Source organism: Panthera tigris, chromosome C2 (genome assembly GCF_018350195.1).
Source record: "Panthera tigris isolate Pti1 chromosome C2, P.tigris_Pti1_mat1.1, whole genome shotgun sequence".
NCBI lineage: Eukaryota > Metazoa > Chordata > Mammalia > Carnivora > Felidae > Panthera > Panthera tigris.
The window spans coordinates 88,318,266-88,336,789 of NC_056668.1; positions in this window are offsets into that span (position 1 = coordinate 88,318,266).

Genomic DNA, 18,524 nt, shown 5'->3' on the forward strand with positions numbered 1-18,524 from the left:
TTGGCTAGTCAGGTGGAAACATGAAAATTATCAGTTAAATATAAGTGAGAATAGGTGCACGAAAAGAGAGACTGAGAAACCCTGCTAGGGGATATAGAAAAATTAAGACGAATTTCCATTTTTCAAGAAAATGGATGATGAAAAAGTAACTTATGCCAAGTATTTATCAAGAATTGCTATCCACTGTGTGTGATACTGGTATCACTAGCCACCTGAAAAGCCGAAAGCATAGAAGTTGTGAAGAAACACAAGCAACCCCTCCAAAAGTTAAAAAAATTGTGCCCAAACATGATAACGTAGCATGTGCAGCCAGAGAAGGTAAGTTTCCATATCCCATGGTAAAGCATGACTTTTCATTGAGATCAAATGACTCTTCTAAATTAATATTGCTTGTCGGGGCGCCTGGGTGGCTCAGTCAGTTAAGCGGCCGACTTGGGCTCAGGTCATGATCTCGCAGTCCGTGAGTTGGAGCCCCGTGTCGGGCTCTGTGCTGACAGCTCAGAGCCTGGAGCCTGCTTCAGATTCTGTGTCTCCCTCTCTCTGACCCTCCCCCGTTCATGCTCTGTCTCTCTCTGTCTCAAAAATAAATAAAACGTTAAAAAAAATTTAAAAAAAATAAATTAATTAATATTGCTCATTTTTAATTCCAAGCTGTGTTGTGCAAGTATGAAAATAAAGAGACAATCGTCATTGTGCTATCTCCATCAGTGGAAGAAAACCTCAAATAACAGTTTTACATCAGAGCCTACAGCTTCAAATAGAAAGTCAGTTCGTTCAAAAGTGGTTCAATTGTCTTCATCAACTTACAAAATAAAACTGTTCATGCTGGCATAGTTGAAACAGCTGACATTTGTACAAATGATACTGTAAATTCAGTTAAAATTTTCAACATTGCCAATAGTGGTTTTTTTGTTGTGGTAAAACAATCAGAAATTTTAATGGAGCCCAGTATCGTAGTAAAAAAAAAAAAAATCTAAAGAAATACATTTAAAAGACAGGAATGATACAGAGCTCTACTTGGAATTGGTTGTAGTGCCCATGTGATTCACAAGTTTGTAAAAACTAGCTGTAGTATTCTACTGTTCAAAACACAATAGTATTGGAGAACTTTAGTTCTCAAGTTTTATACACTTACTACATAGTTACAATTATTTAAAATTTTTAGGGATTTTTGATTACTAAAAACAAAGCTTACAACAAGGAAGTCATCAAAACTTACCCCTCTAAAAGTAACAGAAAAACTGTAGTGAAAAAATGAAATGACAAGAGTTTAAAGGGTATGTAAGTTTCAGTTTTGAGATTCTATAATTGTCCCTTAGAATAGATTACTTGTAGGGAGAATCCTTTGGTAGAGCTATTTTTAATCGGGTAAGTTTTTATTCTATTCTGGAGTGGAATAAAATTGAGAGTGCCTGTAATTTTGCAACATTTATATTTGGCAAAAATTTGAAAACATCATAAACAGACAACTTATTTGATTTTTGTTATAAAAATATTTGTTGGAGGTACACTGAATAGAGGGGGGAATCGCCCAAGATGTTTACACATTTTAATATGAAAAAAACTGAATTAAGAACATCCTCCATTTAGCATAATTTGTTTTGAACATTCCTCAGTGCCTGCAGGGAGAGGATTTTCTCAATTAAAAAAAAAGAGGTCATTGAAGTTATCAAACATTCTAATCGAGGTATCATAAAATAGAGCCTTAAACATTACTGTTTTATTAAAACCTTAAAAATAAAATATTGAAAAATATATTCAGAAAAATACTAATAGCATGGTATTAAAGATAGTTATAAATAAAAAACAGGTTAAAATGAGACTATATATCAAGAATAATTGTTTTGCTCATATTTTTGTCATCCTAGCTTTCATTTTTGCTTTTTTGCTTTAACATACAAGATGGTTTTTGTTTGTAGAAAGCATTTTCTCTTCAAAAAGTTTAATAGGGGCTCCTGCCTGGGTGGCTCAGTCAGTTAAGCATCTGACTCTTGGCTTCAGCTCAGGTCATGATCTCATGGTGAGGAAATCAAGCCCAGTGTGGGGCTTTGCACTAGGCGTGGAGCCTGCTTGGGGTTCTCTCCCCTTGTCTCTCTGCCCCCCCCAAAATAAATAAATAAACTTTAAAAAGTTTAATAGAATCAATATGATGGTCAACAAACCCAAAAAATTAAATTCCAATGATTTTCAGCATCTCCTTTAACTCTCAAAAGTGTCTCAATTTGGACATTAAGTTTTACGGTCATCCAAACAATAGACAACAGAATAAAGCTACATTCCCTGTGATGTGGGGCCTTCTGAACCTTTCTGGCCTCTTCTTCCACATTTCCACCCCACCCTTCCCCAAAGCCTCCATACTCATGCCACACACTGCTCACCAGGCCAGGAGCAGAGGTCACCGGCTCTGCTCTGCCCCCACACTTGGCTCTGGCTACAATGCCCTGTGCTCTCATAACCCGGGTGAATTCCAATTCCACCATTAACTCCAACTCCAGTAACTTCTGCCAGCTTTCCCTGGCTCTTTCTTCCCACCTTCCCACCCCCAGCACTAATTTTGTGCTCATCTAGGTCCCCACAGAGCTTTACATACAATTCTGACTGCCACAGCCCCACTGTTTTGTTTCTGGTCCTTCTATCTGGATGGGGAGAGCTGAGATGTCATGAACTTTAGCCCCTTCATCTTTGTGCACTTAGAGCCTGACGCGGTACCTGACACATAGGGCTCATTAGGTACATATTTGTTGAATGGAATGTGTTGTAGTGCAGAGTTGGCCTTTCAGAACCTCCTAAAATAACTACATAGGCATCTCCCTATTCTATGTTTGTACACAAGGCCCCGCCAGGACTTGATCCACTAGCTGCTGAGCTCTAGCAAGGCCTGGTTGTCTCGGGAGGATGGTAGATTTATGATCATCTCCTGGCATGCTCCTGCTAGGTCTCTAGGGTGAATAATTAACTTCGGCTGTCTGGTGATAGATTCTAACTTCATAAAAATCAGAAATAGCAACCGTGTGTACGTGCACATATGTATGTACGTGTATGTGTACACACACACACAATGAACCCTGATAGATAAGCCAAGAATGGGCCTACACACAAAACCTGCCTAAAAAGTCTAACTACCATAAAGGGTGATGAATATAATCTAAGCCTATTTTTTAAAGCCAGACATAGCCTCCTTTTACTGGATAAGAGGGATTTAAGAAGATGCTCCATCAAAGTGAACCTGTGACCTATACCACGGTGGGGTCCATGTTGTGTTATAGATATAATTTAAAGGTGTGAGTACAGATATGTGTACGTGTATATCACCAACACCTTGAATAGATAATACATTATTCAGATATCCACGGTCATCAGTAATGTTAAGAATTACATAGGCAAGGGGGTCCCGGGTGGTTCAGTCAACTACGCATCCAACTCTTGATTTCAGCTCAGGTCACGATCTCACAGTTTGTGGGCTCTGAGCTGACAACATGGAGCCTGCTCAGGAGTCCCTCTCTCTGCCCCTCCCCCACTCACACACATGCTCTCTCTCTCTCAAAATAAATAAAAACACTTAAAAGAAAAAAAAAAGACTCACAGAAGCAACAGCTCAGTGGTAACAGAAAGGCCTTAGAGTTAGATAGGTCAGAATTCTGACTTCATCTTTCCTTGAGCCTCGGTTTCTTCCTCAACAACACGTGGCAATATTGTCTGCCATTCAGGGTTGTTCAGACAATGAAAGAGAAGATCAGGGCATAGCTAGCTAAATGGTAAAGTGGTTATATTTCTTATAAGGTCCATCCTATCTGACTACCATATATAACCTGCTAGCATCTCAAGCAGCCTAATTTTTATTCTCTCAAGTCCCCCAGGTCCCATCGCTGCCAGAGTCTGCCATCAGTGGCATTTGCAGCACACCCTTCCTCCACAGATCCACATGATGCTGTCCTGCCCACGATCTCCCCTGCTGCTTCACAGCAGGAAGCTCCCTCTAGAAGGCAAGAGGGGAGCAGGGTTCTCTGAGCCCACCAAAATTTGGCTGGGCTCCATAGTCAGCCTGGTGATTCATGTCCTTTGAGCTGCTGAATGAATTTAAAGTGTTACCAAGGAATTTTGCAATTCACGGCAGGTAGATGCCGAAATTACAGAAGCACTTTCTTCAAATAAGTGGCAACGTGTATATGTGCCCACAAGAATGAAGGCACCTTGGAAAGCACCAGAGGAAACTTTTCTTCACACATCAGAGCAGACCGCCAAACACTAATGTCATTTTATCACCTTCTAGTGTGTATAAATGCACAAATGCATAAGAAATCTTACCACAGAGAAGCCAGGTTCAGAGGCAAATATTTTACATCTTTTTAAATGTGAACAGTGAATTGATACGTAGAAAACTGAACAGAACTGACGAATGATTATGTTATCAATTCCCTTTACATAGGATTTAAAATCTTTCAAGAGAATTTTTCCTCTCCTTATCAATACAACTGATTTTTCTAAGTCTCTCTGCTGCATTTGGTGCAACTTTTTTTAGGTTTTTAATTCCAGTTAACATACAGTGTTATATTCGTTTCAGGTGTGCAATATAGTGATTTAACACTTCAACACAACACCCGGTGATCATCACAGCAAGTGATGTTCATCCCCCCCACCCACCTCCCCTCTGGTAACCGTCAGTTTGTCCTCTATAGTTAGAAGTCTGTTTCTTGGGTTGCATCTTTTTTCCACCCTTTGCTTAAGTTCTTAAATCTTAAGTGAAATCATCTGGCATTCGTCTTTCTCTGATTTTGCTTAGCATAATACTTTCTAGCTCCATCCATGTTGTTGCAAACAGTAAGATTTCATTCTTTTAAATTTATGGCTGGGTCATATTCCATTGTGTGTGTGTATGTACACACACACACACACACACGCACGCACACCAGATCTTCTTTATCCATTCATCAGCTGATGGACACTTGGGCTGTTTCCATAATTTGGCTATTGTTGATAATGCTGCTATAAACATTAGGGTGCATGTATCCCTTTGAATTAGTATTTTTGTATTCTTTGAGTAAATACCTAGCAGTGCAATTGCTGGATTATAGGGTAGTTCTCTAACTTTCTGAGGAATCTCCACACTGTTTTCCAGAGTGGCTGCACAGTTTCATTCCCATCAACAGTGTAAGAGGGTTCCCCTTTCTCATCCTCACCAACACCTGTTGTTTCTTAGGTTTTTGATTTTAGCCATTCTGACAGGTGTGAAATGATATCTTGCTGTGCTTTGGGGTTGTATTTCCCTAATGGTGAATGATGTTGAGCATCTTTTCATGTCTGTTGGTCATCTCTAGGTCTTTTTTGGAAAAACGTCTATTCATGTCTTCTACCCACTTTTTTTAATATTTACTTTTGAGGCAAGGGAGGAACAGAGAGAGAGAGAGAGAGAGAGAGAGAGAGAGAGAGAGAGGAAGACAGAGGATCCAAAGTAGGCTCTGTGCTGACAGTAGACAGCCTGATGTAGGACTCAAAGTCATGAACCTCAAGATCATGACCTAAGCCAAAGTTGGGCACTTAACCAACTGAGCCACCCAGGTACCCCTGCCCATTTTTAATAGGATTATTTGCTTTTTGGCTGTTGAGTGTGAGAAGTTCTTTATATATTTTGGAAATTAACTCTTCACCAAACATGTCGTTTGCAAATATCTTCTCCCATTCCATAGGTTGCCTTTTAGTTTTGTTAGTTGTTTCCTTTGCTGTGCAGAGCTTTTTGTTTTGCTGAAGTCCCAATAGTTATAGTTTTGCTTTTGTTTCCCTTGCCTCAGGAGACCTATCCAGTAAAGTTGCTACAGGGCAATTTTCTTATATTTGGCTTTCAGCTTTTTTTTTTCTTTAATGGACTTTAGCCAGCTCATTAAATCATGCACTGGATTTCAATTTCTGTAACTATTTTGTGCAATTCTGGGAGATTTGGATTTTGTGGGTTTTAAGGTTTTATAGTATTCCATTTAAACTGTGTCACTGTTTTAGCTATACTGGTTTTGCATTATTTTGTTGTCATAGTGGCCCTGGGGATAACAAAATACATTTCTAATTTTTACAGTCTAATTTCACATTTTATCACTACAAGTTAAATATAGAAATCTGGGGCGCCTGGGTGGCTCAGTCAGGTAAGTGTCCGATTTGGCTCAGGTCATGATCTCATGGTTTGTGAGTTCAAGCCCCACGTTGGGCTCCATGCTGACAGTGCAGAGCCTGCTTGAAATTCTCTCTCTCTGCCCCTCCCCTGCTTGCTCCCTATCCCTCTGTCTCAAAATAAATAAACATTTAAAAATAGAGAGAGAAACCTTATAACCATACAGGTCCCTCTGCCTCTTCCTTTTGTGTTCTAGCTGTCATAATGCATGCATGACATCTATATGGACTAAAACCCAAAAATGTTGCTCTCAACTGTCACAATTTTAACAATCTAAAAGGAAAATACAGCCTTTGATATTTACCATTTTTATTCTTCTTTAATTACTAAAGTTTCAAGTTTCCCTTTAGTATCATTTTTTCTCAGCCTAATTAACTGTATTTCTTTTGGGCAGGTCTGATGTAACAATTTCTTAGTTTTGCCTTCCTTCCTAATCTGTTTTTATGGAATACAAAATTCTGAGTTTATAGTTTTCTCTCCCCAAGCACTTTAAACATAGTTCCACTGTCTTCTGACCTCTCTAATGACAGAAACCTTCAGTAATTCACATTCTTGTCCCCCCTATATGTACTGTGTTATTTCAAGATTTTTTTCTTATTTTTGGTTTGTAGCAATTTAATGATCCAGTGTCTGGGTTCAGTTTTCTTTGAGTTTATCTTGTTTGGGTTTTGCTTAGATTCTTCAATCTGTCAAGTTGTGTCTCTCACCAAATTTGGGAAGTTTTCAGTCATTGTTTGAGTATTTTTTTTTCCTGTATCAGTCTTTTTCTTTCCTTCAGGAACTCAAATCACAAAAATAGACATTTGGCTATTATCTCCAATGTCCCTAAGACTCCACTCTATTTATTTATTTTTGCTCTGTTGTTCAAATTAAGTATTACTGATCTACCTTTCTACTAGCTAACTCTTTCGTTGGTCATCTGCATTCTGCACTGAGCTATCCAGGCAATTTTTTGTAATGATACTTTATTTTTCATTCCCAAAATTTCTTTGGTCTCTGTTATGTTCGCCTATTTCTCTGTGTAGAAATTCCATCTTTCCATTAACGTTTTCATCTTGATATGGAACATAGTAATAGCAAATTGAAGTCTTTGATTCCAAACTCTGGCTCATCGTGGGGTCTTTGTTCCTTGTGAATTGGCCACCTTTTCCTGATGGCTATTGTTTTTGCTATGTTGTGTAACTTTGAATTGTATGGACATTTTGAGTCTTATAAGATTTTAGGTCCTGCTAAAGTCTTCTGGAGAATTTTTATTTTTCCTTTGTTTTCGCAGGCAAAGGACCCAGTGAGGCCTAGTTCAAGCCTGTCTCCCCTGCCCTGGGCAATGGTTCCACTACCAGTTGGGTTTTCAAAGACTTTGCCAGACTGCTTTGGGTGTGTCCCATGCCTGCACAGGCGCAGCATGAAGCTGGAACTTTCTCGGATTCAAACATGTAAGTAGGACCCCCTTTCTTCAGCTTTTTCTCTGGCAGTCCCCACTCTCTAGTGCCCCATTTTCTGGCCTGCTAGCCTGAAAGATGTGCTTTTTCTTAGAGTTTAAGCTGCAGCTACAACTCTGCAACTGGGGCCCAATCTCAAGGCAAGTTGGAGAATTTAAAAAGGGGAAATAATTGGAACTTCATTTCCATATGGATCACTTCTTCACATTTTGACTCCCTTGTCTCATCTGTTCTTGCTAAATTTTTAGGGTTCTCAGGTAAATGCTTTTTGTGTTTTGTCCAGAGTATTAGTTGTAATCACTAAGATAAGGAGGCTACTCCATCTTGGCCAATAGCCCAATTCAACCACTTGGTTGTTTTCAAGTCTTCCTGTTTCCCTTGTTGTCTTATTCTTTCCTTATAGCTTCTTTTCCTTAATCTAATTACTTGAAGCAAAATTATTTTATTGTCTATCCCAATGTTCTATGATCAAGTTATTGCTTATAAAAGGTGAACTCTTACCTTGTCTGTTTTAGAATTTTATGATGTGAGTTCATCTTCAGTCAAAATCTTTCAGAATCCTTTGCAACCTGGCTGTGAATATCGTCCTTCTTAGTGGCTTTGCATTTGCTTCTCCAGAAGTCGCTGGTAGCTTATTAACCAGAGATCAATTTAATGAATCTTCTCACTATCACGATTTCTAGACTGCACAGATGGTATAATTTAGACTCAACACCTATGGGTATATAGTTTGTCAAGGAGGTTTGGTTTTTGGTTTTTGTTTGTTTTCCCAGCAAGGGCTCAGGCCAAAGACAATCTTTCTTGCCATCTCCCTGGGCCAGTAAGCAGTTTGTCTAGTTTCTTTTTCACAAGGGGTACAGCCAACTAACAGAGCAGAGCCATAAATAAGTAGAGAATGGATCTGAAAGCAATGAGTGAGCAACACCTTTTCTAATCCAAAGTAGCTGAGGCCCAAGGAGGTCTCTTCATTCTTGTAAGCTGATCCCAGAACTCTTATTTTCATACGATCTTTCTGCATTCGCCACTAACCTGTCACTTGAGGTTCTTTTCCTTCATACCAGCCATGGGGCAAATTTCCTCTTGCATAAACTTAAAGAATAATTACCCAATGTTTCAGGGTCATGGTGAATTATGCTGCTTAGAGTCTCAATTGCCACCAAATCCAGAAAAGACAGACAGACTTGAACCAAAGGGAAATTGAAGTTTTCAAAGTTGTCTTGCTACCCCAGCGATGAGGACAACTGCTAGTTATAGTCTGGAGGAAAAAATATGCAAATCCAAATTATGGTACACATTTATTTCTAATTTCCCTAATGCATACAGAGGTCATTGACCTTCAAGCATTGGTCAAGCCATAATGGTTGTTCCATAATTTCTTTAGATCTTCTGAAGATTGGGAGTCACTGTTAGGAAAAAGTTTTCCATGGATCTCTCACTGTTTCTGCACATTTTTTGAGCAGAGATACTAAGTGTCCTTTGTTCTGAACTGTCTTTTCAAGGATATGCATATAGCAAACAGCCTTGAAATGTAGATATTGTATCTCCCTCCAGAACAAAGAGCTGGTTTGCTTACAGACTCAGAAGATAGAGGTAGTATTTCCCTGTGAAACAAAGGGCAGGCATGCCTACTATCTAATATAATAAAGAAAAGGTCTCTCTAGGACAAAGCTCAAGTGTGCTGGCTGCACATATACAAAATTCAGGTCACCAAAGTTCAAGGTTCTTCTGTAACAAATCCACTGTGTTTGTGGGTATCATCTGGCCTCTTTAAGATGCCCTCTGAGAATTAGGAGTTGGGGACTGGTAATGAAAAATGCTGATTCTCTGGTTAATGCTATTGCTTGGAGTAATATATGGTCCTGTGCCTTTGACTCAGGAGTCAGTTCTGCAGCCGCCATGAAACTGGCAGTCTCACCTTGGAGACAGGCTAAAAACTCTTAGACCATCAGGGTTCTTGGCAGTTATGCAATGCCTTTCTATGTCTGCCCAGCCTTCTCATAGTACTTAGTTCTCCTCCAAGGGTGGTATAGCTGCCATGTGTTTGCACAGCACCTGGGCGTGGGCCAACCTACCAGGCCCTCGCAGGGTTCTATCCCTGAACCGCGTTTCTTAACACACTTCCACAGATGCCAGAATTGGTTACTGGTTTCTTTGTTTCATCCCCACTGTTATTGATATTTCTCTTAGGTATGCATACACTTCATCATCTCTCAACAGCTGTAAGCAGCAGCAAACACATCAGATCAGTATACTCTACGGCCACTATATGCCTCTATGCTAAGCCTATGCAAATGCATTAACAAACCTCACTTGAGACTAAGGATGTAAAAACCCCACATTAAGTCCATCTATAGAGCTTTACTCTGAACTCCTATAACACAAGAGCTAAGCTTGACTACCCTATTAGAGCAACCTTTTAGAATTTTCTCATTCCTGAACAGGAGAACTTCTGTTCAAAGTGAATCAGTGAGAGCTCTTTTAAAATATTTGTTAGAGGCCAGTAAACTAAAGTTTGCTTCCTGTGTCAAAGGCTGAAAGGGACAGGGACCATGTTTAATCTTTCAATATAAAGTATCACTGTGCCTCTACATTTTGGTTGTATTTTACAGACAGTCTGGTTAATAAGTTGTTAAATTCTAGGATTGACTCTTGATGGAGTCTGCTTGGTCTGGCAATGCATATTAAATAAATGAAATGAGTTACATAAATTTCCTGGCTATCTTATACTTTTGTATTATTTACATGGTATCAAAATCTGTTCCAGTTGCTATGGATGCATAACAAATTACCCCCAAATTCAGTGGTGTAAAACAGCAATGAATCATGCTCACTAATACTATGGGTCAGAAATTTGGATGAGGCACAGTGGGGACAGCTGGTCTCCACTCTATGATGTCTGAAGCCTCAGATGGAAGCCTCAAAGGCTGGGAGCTGGAATTATCTGAAAGCTTCTTCACTAATGTCTGGTGGTGGCTCTCAGCCGGGGGCCTTGATGGCTCTCCACATTGACCATACCATGTGGAGTTAGTTTGTGCTTCGTCACAGCATGGTAGCTGAGCTCAAAGGGCAAGTGTCCTGAGAGAGAGAACAGATGGAAGCTATAACCTTTTTATGACCTAGCCTTGGAAGTCACCTAGCATCACTTCTGCCACATCTATTGATCAGAGAGGTCAAGTCTGCCTACAAGAGAAGGCAGAGACCTCAGCTTTCAGTGGGAGAATGTCAGTCACAATTTAAGAAATGCATGTGGGATTGGGATATGTATATTGGTGTGGCCATCTTTGGAAATACAATCTGCCACAGTATGTATTTGTGGTAAATTCTCACAATAATCCTACAAAACAGATGCTTTCATGTTCTTCATCTTGGAGATGGAAAATGGAATTTAGGCAAGTTAAGCAACTTAGCCAAGATAACACAACCACTGGTGAGCCAAAGCCCACCCTTAACACATGCAATGCCTAACCACTTGCTCATACCAACAACCATTAGTAAACTTACCCATATGGGAGCTTAGTTTAGACAAAGAGTTCTTCATCCCATAACAGGACATCATTTCAGTCTCTACCTGGAACCACTTTTCAGGATGCTGTTACCTGTCTAATTGATCTAGCCATCATCTCTGAAGTATCTGGCACAGGACTTAAAGGCTTGTCCCTTAAGTTTCCTCTTATATTTCAACTGCTTCTGGGATCATATTGGCAATAGGAGCATAATGGAACTCACACAGCATAGTAATAACATGAATAATCTTTGGAGGCAGATAAACACAGGTTTAAACCTTGGCTCTAATACATTTTGTTCTGATGCAGTAAACAAATTACTTAAGTTTGCTAAGCCTCAGTTTCTTAACTACTGAAATGGGGACAATAATATACTTCTAGAACCTGGTACAGAAGGGGCATATTAATAAAAATAAGCAAAATATCTCTGACACCTGCCTCCACATTCTTACACAGCTCTGTGGGAACTTTCACCTCCCTAGAAGTTCCCAGGTGGTATCTCATGAATGCTTACAGATTCATCACCACACGATACCCACTTTAGGCTTCTTCTCTTCTAATCCAGACCCTTCCGCAGTGGATAGCCCCAGGAAGTCATCATCACTACGAACTCACCAGCGCCTCAGCACCTCATCACTCCTTTGGCTATAGGTGCTCCCCCAGGGAAAGGCTATCTCCTAATGAGACTCTAACAGCAATTTCTCAGGATGCCTGAGAAGTGCAATAATCAGTTTATCACGGGGGAGGATGCTCTGGCACCATTCCACTTGGGTCACATAAAAACAGTTTCTTCTGCGTTTGCTAGCAATTTCTCTTCTTCAGAGGGCTTGCACATTAGTCTTCGGGGCCAGTATAGAACAGATGCCCTTTTGCCCCTACCACAATTCATCCTTCCTCCTCACTCAATCTTTCCTTCTTTCTTCAGCCAAAAGCAAAAACACATGTAACTTACACAGCCCTTTCTTCTCAGATCTGTCCACAGTTTTATAGACTCTCCTGACCTAACACAGTCACGCTACTGTTTATGTGCTCTCTTCTGCAGTTCCTCCCTTCTGATTTTAGGTCCTTTTCTCATCTCTTGCCCTTTGTCCTCTGCTCCTATAAGTCATGGTACATCTGGGCGGGCATTAGCTTGAGTTAGCTGCTTTTCCTAAAGGCAGCTGTTGCCCTGCCTTGTCCAGTCTGGACACCCCAATTCCATTGTTTAGATCCTCCTACTGAAGCAAATGTATGTAACGTTATCAGGTAGGGTCTTTACACACTTCATAAGGAAAAAACATCCATTGAGAAGGACTCAAATCCCATGTGGAAAAAGAAACTATACATAATTTACATGCCAATGACTTAAACTGACTTAAATATATACTAAACAGCGAATAACATTTAGTGTAGAGCTGATGACAATTTATAACCCCTGGTCACTAAGAAATTTTTAAAAACCATCAGCCAGATATGGCTGAGGGGAGTATCTCTGCCGTGGTCCTGTTTCCATGTCATTCCTGTCTTTCAGATCTGGGTCTTTTCTTCCCCAAGGATGAGTCCCTCTGTCCACATCTCTGTCTGGGCTAAGTGGCCACTCTCCTGTGTCAAGACTTAATATGAGTTATGTAATGCCACCCCTCTATATACATGTAAATTACTCAAAGGTCACTTTTTTTTTTAAGTTTATTTATTTTGAGAAAGAGAGAGAGCCCATGTGCAAGCAGGGGAGGGGCAGAGAGAGAGAGAGAGAGAGAGGGAGAGAATCCCCAGCAGGCTCCACACTGTGAGCGCAGAGCCCGACGTGGGGCTCGAATCCACAAACCGTGAGATCATGACCTGAGCGGAGACCAAGTGTCAGTTGCTCAATCGACTGAGCCACCCAGGCGCCCCTCAAAGCTTACTTTCAATTCAAATTCCTCATCAGTTCCATTTGTCAAAGGTTGCTCTCTCCAAATATGTTCTGCTAACTGCCATCTCTGACTGCTTGCTGCCGTAAATAGCACCGCAGTCCCCACACCCCGGTGCCACTGTAAAGAGAGGAGAGACACGTTGTATAGCCCCAGGCTCTTGGTGAGAAGCAAGCTACTTCCAGTTTGGATCCTATAAGAAAAGCTTCCCTTGTTGCCCAGATCTGATACTTCCTGTGTTTCCATGGCAAACTTCCCTCCTGGATGCAGCTGCTTCTGAGGGCTGGGGAGAAGGGAACTATTTAACCATTTTGTTCCCACAATGTACATTTTGTACTTTATTTCTATTTCGCCCTGCACACATTTCACTTTCTGTCCTTGTGCCCTTAATGGGTGCCTCCACCCTCCTCCGCCATATCCACACAACACGATTCCAGTTCTCAGTATGTGGGGTTACTCCCGGTTAACCCCTGGAAAATCATAGGCTTTTGGCAGGAAAATACTGGATTCATAGTGCCACTAGAAAAGCATCTTTTCAATAATTCTTCCATTTCTAGCAGGACTGTCTTGGTCCCACTAGAATGAGTAGTTCTTTAAACCCCCAAGCCTGGGCTGTTGGTCACCACAGGAAGTCATCTGCAGCTGTGAAAACCAATGCATGTAATGAGGATAGTATTTTTGGCATTTTTAATAGATATATTTTCGTTTTCTCCTTAAATTATGCTCCTTCACAGCCTCAGGCTCCCAGCTTAGCCAAAAGGCATACTGCTGCAAAGAATAAGAGGCCATTGATCATGTTTTAGTCATAAATCTGACTTTTACAAATCTACATCAAGATAACAGTCATGAAAGCCAAGCTCTGGGTAGAGAGAAAAAGGACACTCCAAGCTGTCTTTGCCTCATTTAACACAGTAAGAATCAGTCCTGGCTGACCAGAGAGTCTCACCAGGTGCCTCAGGAAGGAAGAGCCTGTTCGCTCTCTCCCTCTCCGACCCCGACCCCATATAAGCCTTGAATAGGGTTAACACCAGGTGACAGGAGAGCCAAATGGAGAGGTTTGGTACTTAGAACAAGCTGCCATGGAATAGCTGCTTTGGAGGGACACTGGTCATACAATGTGGCAGGGGAGACTTAATTCAGCCCCCAGAGGCTCCCTCAGCCATCACATGAGGTCAGAAGTATGTAGAAACTTCCATATGCTCTGAGAAAGGAAACAGGCTATATCTGATGGTACTGGGTAGAGAGCTTACCAGAGGGTCATTGTGGGGCATCACGGGGGAGCCTGTGGGGCTAGAGGGTCAGGTTGGGGGAACAGCCTCTCCTCGAGCATAGAAGGGACACCAAATAAGCAGAGAGGATAGCCAAGCCCAAATGAACCCAGAGATTATGGAGCACAAGTCCACCAGCTGCCAGCTTTGGCTACTGAGCAGCAGGGCAAATGGTCAGCAGGTACAGAAGAGACACCACTGCGGAGAACAGAGAGGCCAGAGGAGTACACATGTGGGTCTGACGTGCCTCTTTCCCACAGCCATGGGTCAGTAGACGGTCCTCTTGCCATACACAGAGAAACCACCTCATAAAAGGAACAGAGGGAAATCTGAAATTCTGACTGATTATCCATAAGGTTCTGTTGCCCACATTTGCCAAATTGGGCTAAGTTTTGTTTTCTTTTGTTTTTTTCTCTCCTTGTGGTAGACAGTTTCTGAGATGCCTCCCAATGATCCCTACCTCCTAGTAGTGTATACCTTACATGCCTAGTACCTCCTAGTGTTTATGCCCTCATATAATCCACTCCCCTTCAGTATGGTTTGGACCTAGGAACTTGCTTCTAACAAATAGAACACAGCACAAGTGTCGGGATGTGACTTCAGAGTTCAGGTTTGAAAGAGACTCTGGTTTGCCATTTGCTCACCTCTCTTCCCCTCTCCTTTGCTTGTTCTGATGAAATAAGCTACAATGTTAGAAGCTGCCAAATGGATGGGGTGCCTGGGTGGCTCAGTCAGTTGGGTGTCCGACTTCAGCTCAGGTCATGATCCCACAGCCGGTGAGTTCGAGCCCCATGTTGGGCTCTGTGCTGACAGCTCAGAGCCTGGAGCCTGCTTCGGATTCTGTGTCTCCCTCTCTCTCTGCTCCTCCCCCACTTGTGCTTGTCTCTCTCTCAAAAGTAAATAAACATTAAAAAAAAAAAAGAAGCTGCCAAATGGAGAGGTCTGGGTGGAAAGGAACTGAAGGAGGCTCTGGCCAAGAACCAGAGAAGAACTGAAGCCCTGTGTCCAACAATTCAAAAGGAACTAGATCCTACCACATGACAGGGATGAGTTTGGAACAGTGTCCCTCACCCTAGACCCAGCTAAAGTAACCAATTCACCCCAGTTTTCCAAGGACTTTCCCACTGTTAGCAGTTCCATATCCCAGGAAACTGCTCAGTCTTGAGCAATCCTGAACTGGTTGCCCTAAATCTAGCCCTAGATGGTATCTTGAATGCAGCCTCCTGAGAGACCCTGAGCCAGAGGACCAAGCAAAGCCACACCCAGATTCCCAACCTAGGAATCATAAGATACTAAATGTTTGTTGTTTTACGCTGCTAAACTTTAAGGTAATTTGTTATGCAGCAACTGATAACCAACACATACCTCATTACCCAAAAGATTAAAAGTCCAAGTGAAAGATCAGGTCAGCTCTAGAAAAATAAAAGGCGGTGCATTTTCTCTGTGCTTCAGCATGTGGTGTGAGTTAGCCACCTCTCTATCAGCGTACTGCACTTCTGAACAATTGATTCAAAGAGCAGCTTCCAGAAAGAATGAAGAATTAGGTGTGCCCCTATCTTCAAGAAATTTAAAAGCCTATCAAGAAATCCAGACATAATCACCTGACAGAGATCAAAAATTGCTATCACAAACTTAATATCCCTTCTGGGGAATCTATATAGAGAGACTAAATGAATTTTCCAAGTCATGCAATGAATCTGTCCTATAGGTAGGAGCAGAACCAGGATTTCTCCTTATCTCAGGAAACACATATATCATCAAGCCAATAGAGACAGAGTATGAACTCCAATTTTCTGCTGTCACAGGAAAGTTGGCTCCCTGTGGCCAATCTACTATGCCGAGATCAGCTCCATCCCATGCAGATTGGCACTTACATGCCAGGTCCTGCTTATGAGGTTACAATATAGTACATCAAGATCCTGAATACTTTCAGTGAGAAGTCTTCATATATCACAGGCAGTAGATGAAGGATTGATTTCAGGAATGGAAAAATAGGCCATAAGGGCCAATACAAATGCTCTCGTCTTTGTTGAGATAAAAATAACAATAGCCATAAATATTTGTGCAGTGTTTTACAGCTGAGGAAGACTTGCAGGCACTTCCATCCCAAGATCCTTATCAACTCAAAGATAGTTAAAGATAAAAGAATTATTATTCTCATTTAATAAATGAGAAAAGTTGACGAATTAAGTGATTTTTCCAATGTCACAGACTGGAATTCAAAGCCAGACATCTCCCACTGGCAAGCGCTTCTCTCTTTCTTCCCCATCAGCTGAGAGAAAGTGGAAATATTCGTGAAATATCCAGTTGCCTACTTGCACTGGGAAATGATCTAGAAAGCACTGTGGAGGCAGAGAGGATCTATAATAAAGTATATTTATGGAACAGCAGAACTATTATGCATCATTGTAGGATTTTTTTTCCCTCAAGTCCCAGACCCCTGAAGCACTGCTCTAGCAATAGCAGCTGTTTAGATCCAGGTGTAGAATAAGTTTTTGTTTGCAATATCTTAAGAATAGAAAATCTAGAATTGCTGAAAATAAATTATGTCAGACATTTGAAAAACACATGGCAAAAGTACATTTTGGCGAGTGCCTTGAAGGATGGGAAAGTTCGATTCAACTCGATGTACAATGTTGGGTCTACCTCCATTAATCCGTGCAATGATATTCCAGATCTGTACTGCCTCATATGGTAGCCAATAGCCACATTTAGCTAATTAACATTCAATAAATTAAAAATCCAATTCAAGTCACACTAGCCATATTTCAAGGCACTCAGTAACCACACGAGGCTAGTAGCTAGACATAGAACCTTTCCGTTATCACCAAAAGTTCTCCTGAACAGTGCTATTAGATTCCTGAGAAGATATAACCAAGTGCCTCCCACAGCGGTTCACAATCGAGAGATAAAACACTCTACTTCACAATACAGGAGGATAATTCTGGCCAGGCTCCCGGACAATGCTGTATGAAAGGTAATACAGAACTTCTGGAATCATTCCAAATAGGTGCAAGCTAATTAGAGGTTTTTCTCATCCCTTAAAGACGTTATGACATATATTAATATGCCATGCCTTCCATTTTCTTCATTACCAATATTCCATAGGTATGGCCACACTGGAATAGTCTCTGTTGTAAAAGTGTATTTCCTGTGCACGGCCATCCTGGAGAATGCACCGATCACCACAGTGGCCACAGAGTGAGTGGCCCTTTAATCCCTGTGGAAGGGCGGCCAGATTCACAGAGCTCAACTGCTGACCCAGGCACTGGTTGGGCGTGCCTGAGAAGAGACCAGAGGAGGTGAAGGAGCAAGCGGTAACAGGACCTAAGGAACCAGTGATCTGAAGAGCTATGTGTCATAGCAAGAACTCTCAGGACCCACCCTTCCTAATTCAAGGCCCCAGCCCTGAGCAGGTTTGTTTGGCCTCAGCAAGATGTTGACAGAGCAGCCTGCCACATGGCTCAGATCCCCAGCCACTCCACCACCTCAGATGTCCCTGACCCAGTTGTCCTTCAGATGCAAGCTTCTCCTCACTTCTCAAGCGTCTCCGGTGAACTGGACAGAAGTTGTCCTGGTATCCAGCAAGGATCATATAGGGGAGAGCCTTGGAAATCATCTGTCTCATACTCTGAATTATATAAAGACAGTTGGGGCACGGAGGAGAAGGGAGATACACAAGGTCAGCAGAAGAAGAGCATCAGTGTTGACCTCCATGAAATAGAGTTAATATTCACTTCCACACACACGAGAGGACATGGCAGCTATCTAACCGGCACAAGAAATAGTTATCAATGTGGGCTCCTGTGCTGTCCGGGCTCCTATTTTCCCATATCACCCTACAGTAAGTGACACCAGCACTTAACCATTTTCCTCTGGGTAGATTTATTCCTTCTATGTGGCCTGGGTTTTAATCAGGGACCAATTACAAATCAATAAGCAACTAGTTGACGCTTGGTCATTCTTTGTGGAAACACACCAACAGAAGCCTCCAATAAGTACAGATCTCCACAAGACCAATTCAGTTTGGGAAATAAAAATCAAAGCCTGTTGCCCCAAATATTATAATTGGTAAAAATTGATGCTATGATAAAACCTAATTTTTCCAGGTATCCTGTCATTATTTTATCCTCTAGGGTCTTAAAATATTTCCAAATTTCAGGCCTACAAACTTCAGATGTAAATAGCTAACCCATAATGATCTATCAATGCCTTAATAAGGATCAGGATATAGCTACCCAGATTAAGAATGGGATATCTGATAAACC